Below are 14,305 nucleotides of genomic sequence, written 5' to 3' on the forward strand. Positions count from 1 at the left end.
CATCCACCACCAGATGAAGCTTCTATGGTGATATGCAAGATGTTCGTCAGTATGGCTATGGGAGAAGGAGAGTTCAGGCACACTCTCCTCTGCTGCCAAGGACCTAGCTGGGGATGTCTCCTTAGAAACCTGGGAAACCCTCTAGAGCCAAGATTCTTGCCAACCCTAAAATGGCTCCATTAATTTAGATATCTTCTTCCTTGCTGCCATATCGACCCTTCCTCCATCTCAACTTTCCCATTCCCCCAAGCATTCCCAACACTCCCCTTTTTCATTCTCTCTCCCCATCTTCCCTCCCCCTACCCCACCCCACCCCCGTGCTCCCAAATTTTGCCTGGTGCTCTTGTCTACTTCAATTATCCAGGAGGATAAATATATATTATTCTTTGGGTTTGCCTTCTTATTTAGCTACTCTAGGATCACAAATTATAGGCTCAATATCCTTTGTTTATGGCTAGAATCCACTTATGAGTGAGTACATACCATATTCATTTTTTTGGGTCTGGATTATCTCACTCAGTAAAGTGTTTTCATTCTTCTACAGGTTGATATCCAGTTATGCCAGCACTATTCGTTAAAGATGCTTCCTTACTTCCATTGTATACTTTTAGCTCCTTTGTCAAAAATCAGTAGTTCATAGGTTTGTGGGTTAATATCTGGGTCTTCGATTCAATATAGTGCTTGAAGTTCTAGCAATAGCAATAAGAAGGCATAAGTAGATCAAGGGGATTCAAATTGAAAAGAAAGAAGTCAAACTTTCATTATTTGCAGATGATATGATAGTGTACATAAGTCACTCCAAAAACTTTACCAGAGAACTCCTACAGCTGATAAACACATTTAGTAATGTGGCAGGATATAAGATCCACTCCAAAAAATCAGTTGCACTCCTATACACAAAGCATAAGAAAGCAGAGAGGGAAATCAGAGAAGCATCACCTTTCACGATAGCCACAAATAGCATAAAACAGCTTGGGATAACTCTAACCAAAGAAGTGAAAGATCTATTTGACAAGAACTTTAAGGCTTGGAAGAAAGAAATTGAAGAGGATACCAGAAAATGGAAGGATTTTCCTTGCTCTTGCTTTGGGAGGATCAATATAGTAAAAATGTCAATTCTACCAAAAGCAATCTATAGATTCAATGCAATCCCTATCAAAATCCCAACAAAATTCTTCACAGACCTTGAGAGAACAATAACCAACTTTATATGGAGAAACAAAAAACCCAGGATAGCGAAAACAATCCTATACAATAAAGGAACTTCTGGAGGCATTACCATACCTGACTTCAAACTCTATTACAGAGCTACAGCAATGAAAACAGCTTGATATTGGCATAAAAAAGAGATGTTGACCAATGGAATCAAATAGAAGACCCAGATTTTAACCCACAAACCTATGAACACCTGATTTTGGACAAAGGAGCTAAAAGTATACAATGGAAAAAGAAAGCAAAGCATCTTTAACAAATGGTGCGGGCATAACTGGATTTCAACATGTAGAAGAATGAAAATAGATCCATATCTATCACCATGCACAAAATTCAAGTCCAAACGGATTAAAGACCTCAGTATCAATCTGAACACACTGAGCCTGATAGAAGAGAAAGTGGGAAGTACTCTGCAACATATGGGCACAGGAGACCACTTCCTACATATAACCCCTGTAGCACAGACATTAAGGGCAGCATTGAATAAATGGGACCTCCTGAAAATGAGAAGCTTTTGTAAAGCAAAGGTTACTGTCACTAAGACAAAAAGGCAACCTACTGACTGGGAGAAGATCTTCACCAACCCCACAACAGGCAAAGGTCTGATTTCCAAAATATATAAAGAACTCAAGAAACTAGACTTTAAAACACAATTAAAAAAATGGGGCACTGAGCTGACCAAAGTATTCTCAACAGAGGAAGTTCAAATGGCCAAAAGACACTTAAGATCATGTTCAACCTCCTTAGCTATCAGGGAAATGCAAATCAAAACAACTTTGCAATACCATCTTACACCTGTCAGAATGGCTAGAATCAAAAACACCAATGATCGCCTTTGCTGGAGATGATGTGGAGTAAGGGAAACACTCATCCATTGCTGGTGGGAATGCAAACTTGTGCAATCACTTTGGAAATCAGTGAGGCAGTATCTCAGAAAATTTGGGATCAACCTACTCCAGGATCTAGCAATACCACTCTTCAGAATATACCCAAGAGATGCTCTATCATAATACAAAAACATTTGTTCAACTATGTTCATAGCAGCATTATTTGTAATAGCCAGAACCTGGAAATAATCTGGATGCCCCTCAATGGAAGAATGGTTAAAGAAAGTGTGGAATATATATACATTAGAGTACTACTCTGTGGAAAAAAAAACAATGGCATCTTAAATTTTGTATGCAAATGGATGGAAATAGAAAACACCATCCTGAGTGAGGTAACCCAGATCCAAAAAGATGAATATATGTACTCACTCATAAGTGGATTCTAGCCATAAATAAAGGACATTGAGCCTATAATTTTTGATCCTAGAAAAGATAAATAAGGTGAACCAAAAGAAAAACATAGTTATCCTCCTGGATATTGGAAGTAGACAAGATTGCCACACACAAATTGGAAACTTGTGGGTGGGTTGGAATGGGTGTAAAAGGAGATGGGAAGAAAAAAGTGAGAAGGGGATGATGGGAGAGCTTGGGGGAATGGGACAGTTGGGATGGAGAAAGAGTGGATATGGGAGCAGGGAAGTATATATCTTAATTAAGGGAGCCATTTTAGGGTTAGCAAGAGACTTGACTCTAGAGGGGTTTCCAGGTGTCCAGGGAGATGTCCCCAGCTAGTTCCTTTGGCAGCTGAGGAGAGGGAGCCTGAAATGTCCCTATCCTATAGCCATACTGATGAATATCTTACATATCACCATAGAACCTTCATCTGGTGATGGATGGATCTAGAGACAGAGACCCACATTGGAGCACTGGACTGAGCTCCCAAGGTCCAAATGAGGAGCAGAAGGAGGGAGAACATGAGCAAGGAGGTCAGGACCATGACGGGTGTACCCACCCACTGAGACGGTGGGGCTGATCTAATGGGAACTCACCAAGGCCAGCTGGACTGGGGCTGATGGTACATATGATCTAACCAGACTCCGTAAACATGGCGGACAAGGAGGGCTGACTGAGAAGCCAAGGACAATGTCACTGGGTTTTGATCCTACAGCATGTAGTGGCTTTGTGAGAGCCTAGTCTGTTTGGATGCTCACCGTCCTAGACCTGGATGGAGGGAGGGGAGGACCTTGCAACAATCCTTTCACTCTAACAATGCTTTGAAGTGTTTGAAGATTGTGCTTTTTTTTGAGAGAAACAAATGTGGGTTTCACAACAAAACTTGTAAGGAGCTAAATATATTTTCAAAAGAAACTGCTTATCTTTCAAAGTACAGCATTTGGAAAGAAATGCAATATTCCTTTCACTTCTAACAATGCTTTGAAGTGTTTGAAGAATGTGACTCTCTGTTGAGAGAAAAGAATGTGCGTTTCACAAGAAAACTTCTAAGAAGTTAAATACAGTATCAAAAGAAAGTGCTTCTTATTAAAAGTACAGAATTTAGAAAGAAATGCAACTCTCCTCTCACTTCTAACAATGCTTGGAAGTATTTGAAGGAAGTGCTTCACTTTTGAGAGAAACACATATGTGTTTCACAAGAAAGCTTCTAAGAAGCTAAATACACTTTCAAAAGAAAGGGCTTATCTTTCCAACTGCAGCATTTAGAAAGAAATGCAACACTCCTTTCACTTTCCACAGTGGTTTGAAGTGTTTGAGCAAAGTGCTTCTCTTTTCAGAGAAATGCACATGACCTATGTGACTTCTTGCTTATATATTTTTTTAAGATTTTCTAGATCTAGATATCAAATCATGAATACTTTGGGCTGGGATTGTTTAGGCACCTTATTCATAATGGCCAACAGTTTGCTAAGCACAAGCTGTAATCGACGAGATGAATCACTGTGTTCAAATTCTAGTGTCAGTTCATGCTGAAGCTGTGATACTCAAGTGGAAAAGACTAAGAGGAATCTAGAATGGCTAAAGCCATGTGATTGATACAAGAAGGCAATAGAGAGCTAGATAAAAAAGAAATAACTTTTGAATCCCCAGGGGGACCTGTGTGTATCTTGCTAAGAACTTTGATGAAGCACAAATTGTGGGCCTCAATAGCACCATTCCTGACTCAGAAGATTCTGTTTGTTTTTGTTTGGTTGGTTTTTCAAGACAGGGTTTCTCTGTAGCTTCGGAGCCTGCCCTGGAACTAGCTCTAGTAGACCAGACTGGCCTCGAACTCACAGAGATCCCCCTGCCTCTGCCTCCTGAGTGCTGGGATTAAAGGCATGTGCCACCACCGCCCTATGACTCAGAAGATTCTGATAGAGGCCGGAAGAAAATGGCTGTGTGTTCATCAAGTTCACAGGTGATACTGATGCTCCTGATCAGAGGCTTCACTTTCAAATTCACTTTTATTGAACAAAACAATATGCTAAAAAATGGGATTTCCTCCTAAAGCACTCTCATTCATTCAGATTCCCTGGATATTTGAATGCCTGATGGATGATTCAGGAAAACCATACAGTTAACTCTACCTAAAGCACACAGTCAGAGCTCCTCAAGGCTTTTATGACTTAGATCTTTCACATTTGGGAAAGGAATTCCTACTGTTATGACAGCACGGGCTTTATCATCTGTGAAATCCAGACCCTTGCTCACTTTGCCATGACAAACCACTATGAGAAGGGCTCTATGTTAAGCAATAGGAATTAAATATTTCAAAAAACATACTCAAAATTCTAAGAAATTGCTTATTTTTGTCATAAGTACTTTCAGTAAATTTAAAGTAACCTTGAATTGATTTATGAGACGCAGTTTTTAAAACTCATTATCTTAAAGTAAATAAGGAAACAAAATTAGATAAAAATGGTAGCAAATCAATTTATAAACCATGTGTTTTTAAAGATACTTAAAGCCAGTTGTGGTGGTGCCTATCTTTAATCTCAGCACTCGGGACACAGAGGCAGGCAGATCTCTGTGAACATGTGGCCCGCCAGATCTACAAAACACAAAGCAAGTTCCAGGACAACCAGGGTTGTTACACTGAGAAACCACGTCTAGAAAAAACAAAATAAAATAAAAGTAAAAAGTTACTTATGCTCAGAAGCAGGAGCAAATTAACGGAATAAGCATTAAATAGAGGAACTGAAATCCAATCATTACTTTTACCAGCATGAATGTAGGTCCCTCTTCATAGCAATCCTCCTGTAGCAGCCTCTGGAATGCTGTGTCTGGAGTTTTGGCATGTTTCTGGTTTGTTCTGAGACAGTACTCAGTACATAAGCCATACTGGTCTTGAACTCTCATTCCCCTATCCCTTTCTTCCCCAAGAACTGAGATTCTCATTCTCTCATACTTGGTTATAATCTTGTCTTTAAGAATGTATTGACATTTGTTGTTCTTGCAGAGAACTCAGGCTGTTTCTAACCTGCACATGGTACCTAAAGCTGCCTAGAACCACTGTTCCAGAGGACTTGGTGCCTTCTTCTGACCTCCTTGGGCAATGTACACATGTGATATACACACATATATTCAGGCCCATATGAATAAGATTATAAAATATATCTTTAAAAATGTATTAACGATATGTTACTGTACCTTCGTTGTTGCACTGCTCCTAAATTACTGTTATGAGCACTCATCAAACTCTCAAATGTGGAAACAGAGTGCTCAGTTACTTTGTGTTGTTTGAGACAGGATCTGAATGCAGGCCAGCTTGCATGTACCACCTTCCTTCCCCGACTTCTTCTGAGTGCTGAGATGACAAACACCACACTACTCCTGGTGTTTTATGAACCTAAGTTTAATTCTCGAGGCAGAGCTAGGTGAATCTCTGTGAGCTTAAGGCCAGCCTGGTCTACATAGTGAGACCCTGTTTCAAACAACACGAACAAAACAAAGCTAAAATAAACAACAAAAATCCCTTTAAGCTTATGTTATTTGGTAAGCTATAAACACCAACTACATTACCTGTGTAAAACCTACAGACCTTACTTGGTCATTGAAGAAGATATTTATGCCTACCCTGCCTCCTTTCCTGCACAAAATATTTCAGGTAGTAGAAGGTAAAAAGTGGTTTAATATATGAATATATATGTTCTTTTTAATTAACCTACTTTTTATTTACCTAAGATTATAAAACATAATTTTTCCAAGTACAATTCACTTAAAAAGACAATATAAAATGACATTTTAACAGCACCAAATTCTACTTGCTTTACAGTTTAAAAAGCCTTTTCACTGACCATAAAATTATTTCCTATTACCTTTTTCTCCTTTGAATTTGATGGCATCATAGTACACCTGCAGCAATTCATCAAAATCAGTTTTTTTCTCCTTTTTGGGTTCTGCAAAGACTGTCTTCACTGACTCCAAACTATGCCATAAGCCAGTGGAAACCCAACATTCTCTTAACTTCTCTAATAGCTAAAAGGAGATGGAGAAAATTTATTCTGGAGTCTAGCCAAACAAAGACTTTTATTTGTAAATTACAAATACTAGAATAAAAAATCAAATTTTAACCTGTATCATAATGAACACATATTCTAATAATGTATTGTTAGATTAAAAATAAGAGACAGTAAAAAGTCCTACCTTAAAACAATCTTAAAAACATGGATAAGAGAAGAATACAATAATATGTATGCATCAAAGCAAGATGAACACTTGCAAATACATCAAAAGCTTGAATATATGTCATTTTAATAATCTAAACATAGAGTTAGGCATTATTTTCAATATGGTAGAAAATTAAATACAGCAAATGAAAACAAGCAAAAATGAATACAGAACTAATAAATGAAAAGGACAACAGTCAGTTGTAGAGGCAATACTTCAAAGTGAATTGTTTTAACTATGTTTGAATGTCATGAGCTCTACTGTACTGTGGAATAGTTATCACAATGTAACTAGGTACCAAGAAACCAATTGAAACTCTCAATCAAACAAAACCTCATTTATTTTCTTAAGATAATTTATTGTTCTTAGAAACAAAATTTAAAAGAACATAAACAAAATTTTCTATTACTGCTGTTTACTCAATGGTTAGGGTTGATCAATAACATTATATTATGTTAAGAATCATAGGACTGTCATTACTGAAAGTATTTTTTGTTTGAAATGCCTCATGAATTGGTTGCTAGAATTGATTTTTAATATGCACTGTTTTTTTTGAAGTAAAAGTCTTGTGTTAGGAGTTAGTACAAAAACCTTGAAAAATTCAGAATAACAGTATATAGGGAGGGGCCAAAATGGGTCTTTAATTGGAGGGATTTTCTATCCTTCCTTTTTCCAGAATTCTCCTAGTCTGATTGTCAAGCCTATACTTCCCTCCTGGCTACTGGCCAATCAGCATTTTATTGAACCAATATTAGTGACAAATCTTTACAGTGCACAAGAGCATTATCCTACAGCAAAAAGTATTACCATCTTCCTTATCAGTTCTTTGGACTTAAGGTTATAAACAGAATTAAACTGAAAGACTGGGAAAAGATACTCCTAATAAGTGGTAAGTATTCACACAATCCACACTGAACTAAACGGGCAAGTCAAAAACTATCACAGAGACAAAAGAAAGACATTCTGTAAGGATAACAGTCCAGTTTGCCAACAACATGCAGCTAGTACACATTTATACAAGACTACTTAAGAACACCCAAGTATTTCAAGTGAAAATTGGCAGAACACACAACAACATTGTAATAGTAGGAGATTGAAATACCCAAGCTTCAACAAATCAATAAGATATTCAGACAGAAGATCAATAAAGAAATAGAAAATCTTAACAACCCCACAATCTGGAAATCTTAAGAGGCATACGTAGAACATCCTACAGAACAGTAGCAGAATGCTAATTCTTCTGAAATGTATATATCCATTATGTGTTAGATCACAAAAAAATCTTCATCAATTTGACAAGAATCAGAAAGATGGCTCTGCAGATAAAGGCACTTGCCCCTGGGCCTGATGACTTGGATTCCATCCCTAGGATCCACATGGCAGAGGGAAAGAACTGGTTGCTCAAAGTTATCCTTGGACCTTCACTCAGTCACAAACGAGCACACACACACATACACACACACAAACACAAACATGCACACACGCACATACACACAAAATTAACAAGACTGAAAAAGAATCACATCTTTTCCAATCACAACAGAATGAGACTAGAATTCAATAGAAAACTAAGGACTTTAGAAAGATGTAGAAATTAAACAATATACTTCTGATCAGTGACCATGAGTTAAAAGAAGAAATTAAAAAGTAAGTTATGAATTATATTGAAGTCAACAAAAATGAAATACAACATACCAAAAGTAAGGAGCACAACAAAAATGTGTTAAGGAAGAAGTGTGTAGGTGAAGCAACTGCTTACATTAAAGAGAAAAACAGTTCTGAAATCTCAGGACTGGGTGGTTGAGGTAGGAGGATAGCAAGTTTGATGTTTGCCTAGGCTACAAGTGAGACTATCTCAGCAATTTGAATAGTGCTCTACTCAGTCCCTCACTTACCTAGCATGCCCAAAGCTCTATGTTTGATACACTGCACTACAGAGCAAAGTTAGTAAAAGAAAACAAAGGTTAGAACAAAAATAAAAGAGAGGAAAATGCTGAGTAACTGAACAAAATGAGAGTTGGTTTATAAAAAAGATCACCAATACTGATGAACTGACTAGGGGAAAAAGATACATAAGAAATATTTTAAAAACGTATAAGCAAATAAGAATCCAAAAGGATGAATTACAAAACTAAACATGCTAAGTAAAAGAGTAAATAATAGTTCATGTAAAGCTGAAAACAAAGTCCTATTTAAGAAAAAACTACTGGGGCATCCAGAAGCCACCCATGTACCCACCCTGGGCAGCAGGTACCACTAACATGAGGTAGGAAAGACAAAGAACAGGGTGGGGAGAACCTGGGTCTTCTAAAAAGAGCAGCCAGTGCTCCTAACTGCTGAGCCATCTCTCTAGCCCCAAAACCTATCTTCTTATTATCACTGAGAATTTAAGCCACTAGCAAATCTGCCAGAATTAGCTCCCAATGATACCTAGACTTTAAACATTTCTCATCAGCTCTGCTGCTACCATGTTCCTAAGTCACCAATCACCTGCCACCCTGCTTCACTCGATTTTGTTAAAATGTTGCCTTATTCTTCCTACGTTTTCTGAAGTCCCCATTTTTGCCTACAAAGCATCCAGTACAGTCTGTTAAAAACTAAGGCTAGGGATGGGCATGTGGCTCAGTTGGCAGGATGCTTGTCGCACATGCACAAAGCCATGGATTCTATCTCCAGCAAAACATAAAACAAAACCAGTGGTGTACACGTGTAATACTAAGGAGGGAGAGACACAGAAAGATCTGAAGCTCATCCTTAGCTACACAACAGTTCATAGCCAGCCTGGGATATACAAGACTTCAAACAACACCGAAGCTTAAGTCAATGCCTCCAAAGTCTTCCTATTGCACTTAGAATCTAATCCAAAACGTTATTGCACTGTGGTCTTCCCTGGCACCTTCTCTGCCCTCCAGTCCTCTATTCATCTCACACACTGCTACAGGCACACCAGCCTTTCCTACTACAAGGTTTTCCACCTGAATATCCCCGCAGCTATCAAAACTGTTCACTTCCTTCCATCCCTCCTTGACTTTTATTCAACATCACTTTCTCAAACAAACTTTCCTAAATCATCCTGTCAGAATTATAAGCCATCTCTTATATCCCCAGAATTCTTTATTTCCCTTTCTCAAACTGTATCAGACCCCTTGAGCTGCTATAACAAAATGCCACAGACTAAGTGACTGAACAACAGAAATGGATTTTTCACAGTCCTAGAGAAGGAAAAGGAAGGGTTCTCTTTCTGTCATGTAGATGGCCTCCGTTACTCTATGTCCTCACATGGCCTTTTGCCTGTGCCTATGCAGAAGAGAGCAACAGGCTCTCTAGTGCCTTTTGGTCCAAAGACACCAATGCTATGAGACCAGGTCCCATCCTCAAGGTCTTTGTATAACCTTACGTACATCCTTAGAGGTTTGTTCCATCTTCAAATGTAACCAGACTGGGGGTTAGAGCTGCCACATAGGCTTGATAGCACACACACATCAAGTAATAACATTATCTAACATATCCGTATCTTTTTATACCCAGTTTAACTTCAACTTCTCATCCCTGGAAATGTAAGGAAGGCAATTAACTTTTTTTTAATGTTTAGTTCTCTGGTGATTGTCTAATACTAGAATATATGACATGTAGAAAATGCTCAATAAATACAATAATTATGTTACATGAACTTAATAATCAACAAAGTTCAAACCAATGTCCAATCAAGGAAGATAAAGAAAGGTAATAACAAAAACAAAACAAACAAAAATCCCATAACTACAAAACCTGGGGCTGAAGTCTTCTACAAAAGATTATTCAGTGATAGTAAGATGACAAGAGATGGAGGGGAGAAGTGATACATTAGAGGACATGAACGCAGGCTGGGGGATTGCTGGTGAGGTCCATTAGGCTTCCCCTCCCTCCTCTTTACTCCATCCCCCTTTTCCCAGCTTCTTCTCACCCAGCCCTTAGCTCTCCTTCTTCTTTTCAATTTTGCTAAACAAATACTTAGGTCTACAGCTTTCCTGGTCTTACTGCAGGTGACCCTCAAGGGGCATGCCATGAGGTGAATTTTCTACCAAGTGCTTCTACCATGAGGCCTTGCCACAGGCCTAAGAGCAATCTGGAAGAGTGGCCACAGACTAAAACCTCTGAAAGCATGAGCTGTTCCCTCTGTAAAATACTTCCTCTCAGGTATTTTATCACAATGATAGAAAGCTAACACAAGCACCAATAATTATCATGAATACAATGAATCCAACTATATAGTATAAAGTCATAGAGAATGAATACATAAACTATATAACCTAGGGCTCAGTATGATGGTGCATGCCTTTAATCCAACATTCAGAAGGAAGAGACAGGCAGCTCTCTGTGGGTTCAAAGTCCTGGGTTTTTTTTAAAGAAGCTAAAAGAAAAAAACCCTAACTATATGCTCCATAGAAGAGAATTACCTTCCCTTAAAGGACATATAAAGATAACGAAGGCATGCAAAAATATCCCCTCCTTCCAAGGCTCAGGGATCATTGCAGAAGATGGGGCAGAAAGAATGCAAGCACCAGATACAGTGGATGAATACAGGGAAACAGTATCCTCTAGACACACAGGGCAGCTATACATATGAACTGAAGTTGTTTGTCTTTGCTGAGAACATAAACCTATATATAGAAAACTCTAATACCACTAATAAAACAAAAACCCTAAAAAGTAAGTTAAAAAATTAAAGTTGTAGGATATAAAATCAACATGCAGAAATCTGCAGTATGGGCTGAAAGGGATGTAGAAGCAGAGTTTGCCTGCCTAACATGTGCAAAGTCCTGGGTTCTATTCTACACAATGAAAAGAAAAACATCTGTGTGGTTTCCATATGCTAACAATGATCTATAAAACCGAAAGGAAGAAAACAATAAAGAAACTTTTTACTGACCAGACAACTTATAGATTTAAAAGGAAAAAGCTGCATCCACTAAGGACTTAATAATCAAAATATATTCCCAATACAACAAAATAAAGGTGGAAAGAGGGAAGAAGGGGGAAGGAAAGGAAATGAGAGGGGAAAATTTAAAATGAGGGGAATAAAAATGAGTTTAAGAAAGAAAGGGAAAAAGAGGAGAAACTAAATCAAGCAACAATTGGAGGCCACCAAGAGAGACCCAGATGGGATACACAACCTTCAGAGAAGGAAACTGGGGAGATGGGAGATGAGGGTCATGGGATCAAATCTTGGTCTCTAGCAGGCTCAGAAAACAGAATGGGGACTGGGCGGGCATACAACTAGGACTTCTGTCTAGCAGGTGGGATGTTGTAAAAGTATCAGTGAAGTTCCCAGCAACCTGGGTGAGAAGTGCTGGGAACAAAGGTTCAAAGCCCTCAGGCCACCCCTTAAGGAAACTATTTTAATTAGTTACCAAAATGTGGTTTGTGTTCACCAACTATTTTCCAGTGACCACAGGAAAGAAACACAATTATGCCAATGATTGTGGTTAGGTAGCAGATAAGTTGAACAACTACATAAGCCTAACCTCTAATTGCACAACCACCTCACCACAACCCTAAGGTCTTAACACCAGAAAGAGTTCTACTTAACACAGAAGCGGTGTTCTACCTACAGAAATGTCAAACATCTAAATAATAATAATAAAACCTGGGTGTAGCAATTTAGTTTGTCTTTTAGATTAGCTTAAAAATGGCAAACATTAAACTAGTAGCATTGTAAATTTCCCATCATAAAAACTTAATGCTAATAGTTGGGCAGTGGTAGCCTTTAATTCCAGTCAATTGGGAGGCAGAAGGAAAGGCAGGCTATCTCTGTGAGTTCTAAGCCAGCCTGGTCTACAGAGCTCTCTAAAGTTACAGACAAACCTGACTCAAAAAAAAACCCACTAAAACAAAAAACCCTTAAAAGTAACATATATAAAAACTCTTAATAGAGACTAAACAGAAAACTTCATTTTATTCTTTACTTAACATTCAATGGTGAATGAGAAGATGTTCCTCAAGGAAAATGGATCACACAACTTAGTTATAATATATAAAGGATTTTTTACGAATTATAGGCTCGATGTCCTTTATTTATGGCTAGAAAAAATGGGGCACTGAACTGAACAGAGAATTCTCAGCAGACGAAGTTCGAATGGCCAAAAGACACTTAAGGGCATGCTCAACCTCCTTAGCAATCAGGGAAATGCAAATCAAAACAACATTGAGATACCATCTTACACCTGTCAGAATGGCTAAAATCAAAAACACCAATGATAGCCTTTGCTGGAGAGGATGTGGAGTAAGGGGTACACTCATCCATTGCTGGTGGGAATGAAAACTTGTGCAACCACTTTGGAAAGCAGTGTGGAGGTTTCTCAGGAAATTTGGGATCAACCTATCCCAGGACCCAGCAATTCCACTATTGGGAATCTACCCAAGAGATGCCCAATCATACAACAAAAGCATATGCTCATCTATGTTCATAGCAGCATTATTTGTAATAGCCAGATCCTGGAAACAACCTAGATGCCCTTCAGTGGAAGAATGGTTGAAGAAACTGTGGAATATATACATGCTAGAATACTACTCAGCGGTAAAAAACAATGACATCTTGAATTTTGCATGCAAATGGATGCAAATAGAAAACACCAACCTTCACCTGGCATTGGATGGAGAAAATGACAGAGCCCCACATAGGAGCACCGGACTGAGATCCCAAGGTCCCGATGAGGAGCAAAAGGAGGGAGATCATGAGCAAGAAAGTCAGGACCGTGAGGAGTGAGTTTACCCATTGAAACGGTGGGACAGATCTAACGGGAGACCACCAAGTCCAGTTGGAATGGGACTGATGGAACAGGCGACCAAACCGGACTCTTTGAATGTGGCTGATGGTGGAGGAGGACTGAGAAACCAAGGACAACAGCGATTGGCTTGAACTCTGCATCATGGACGGGCTCACTGTGAGCCTTGTCAGTTTGGTTGCTCACCTTCCTGGCCTTAGGGGGAGCTGGGAGGACCTTGGACTTAACATAGTGAAGGGAACCTTGATGGCTCTTTGTCTTGGAGAGGGGTGGAGTGGGGGTATGGGTGGAAGGGAGGGAGGGAAGGGGAAGGAGATGGAAATCTTTAATAAAAAAAAAAGGAAAAAAACAATAGTGGACATATAACATTTTAAATGTTCTGTTACATAAATCTTATTTATATTTAATAGGTTTCTTTCATAAAAAAATATAAAGGAATATCAAAGTCTGCAACAGAGAGAAAAAGATCCAAGCTTCTTCTGGCATGAGACAACGTCTTTTCAAAGTTAATCGATGGGATCTTGCTATCTATTCAGCCCATGAGCGTGATCGCTCAGTGACTTCTAAGGCAGGGCACTACCAAGTTAAACAACACAGTCAAAATCGAATTGATCTTGGGGGAAGCATGGCATTCTTCACAAAACTTTTGATTTCTAGTAATTTCAGCAGGCTCTAAAAGCAACATGGAAGAGGCTCAGAATAATCCTCGGATCTTAACCCTTACACAAGTTATCAAGTTTAAATTACAGGAACAAGGATTTGCCATTGAAAGGCCTACTTCCAAAGCTTTAGAGGTCTTTCTGTGTTTCTTTTATGAAAACCTGCAAACTCCTTTCC

Source organism: Arvicola amphibius, chromosome 13 (assembly GCF_903992535.2).
Source record: "Arvicola amphibius chromosome 13, mArvAmp1.2, whole genome shotgun sequence".
Classification (NCBI taxonomy): Eukaryota; Metazoa; Chordata; class Mammalia; order Rodentia; family Cricetidae; genus Arvicola; species Arvicola amphibius.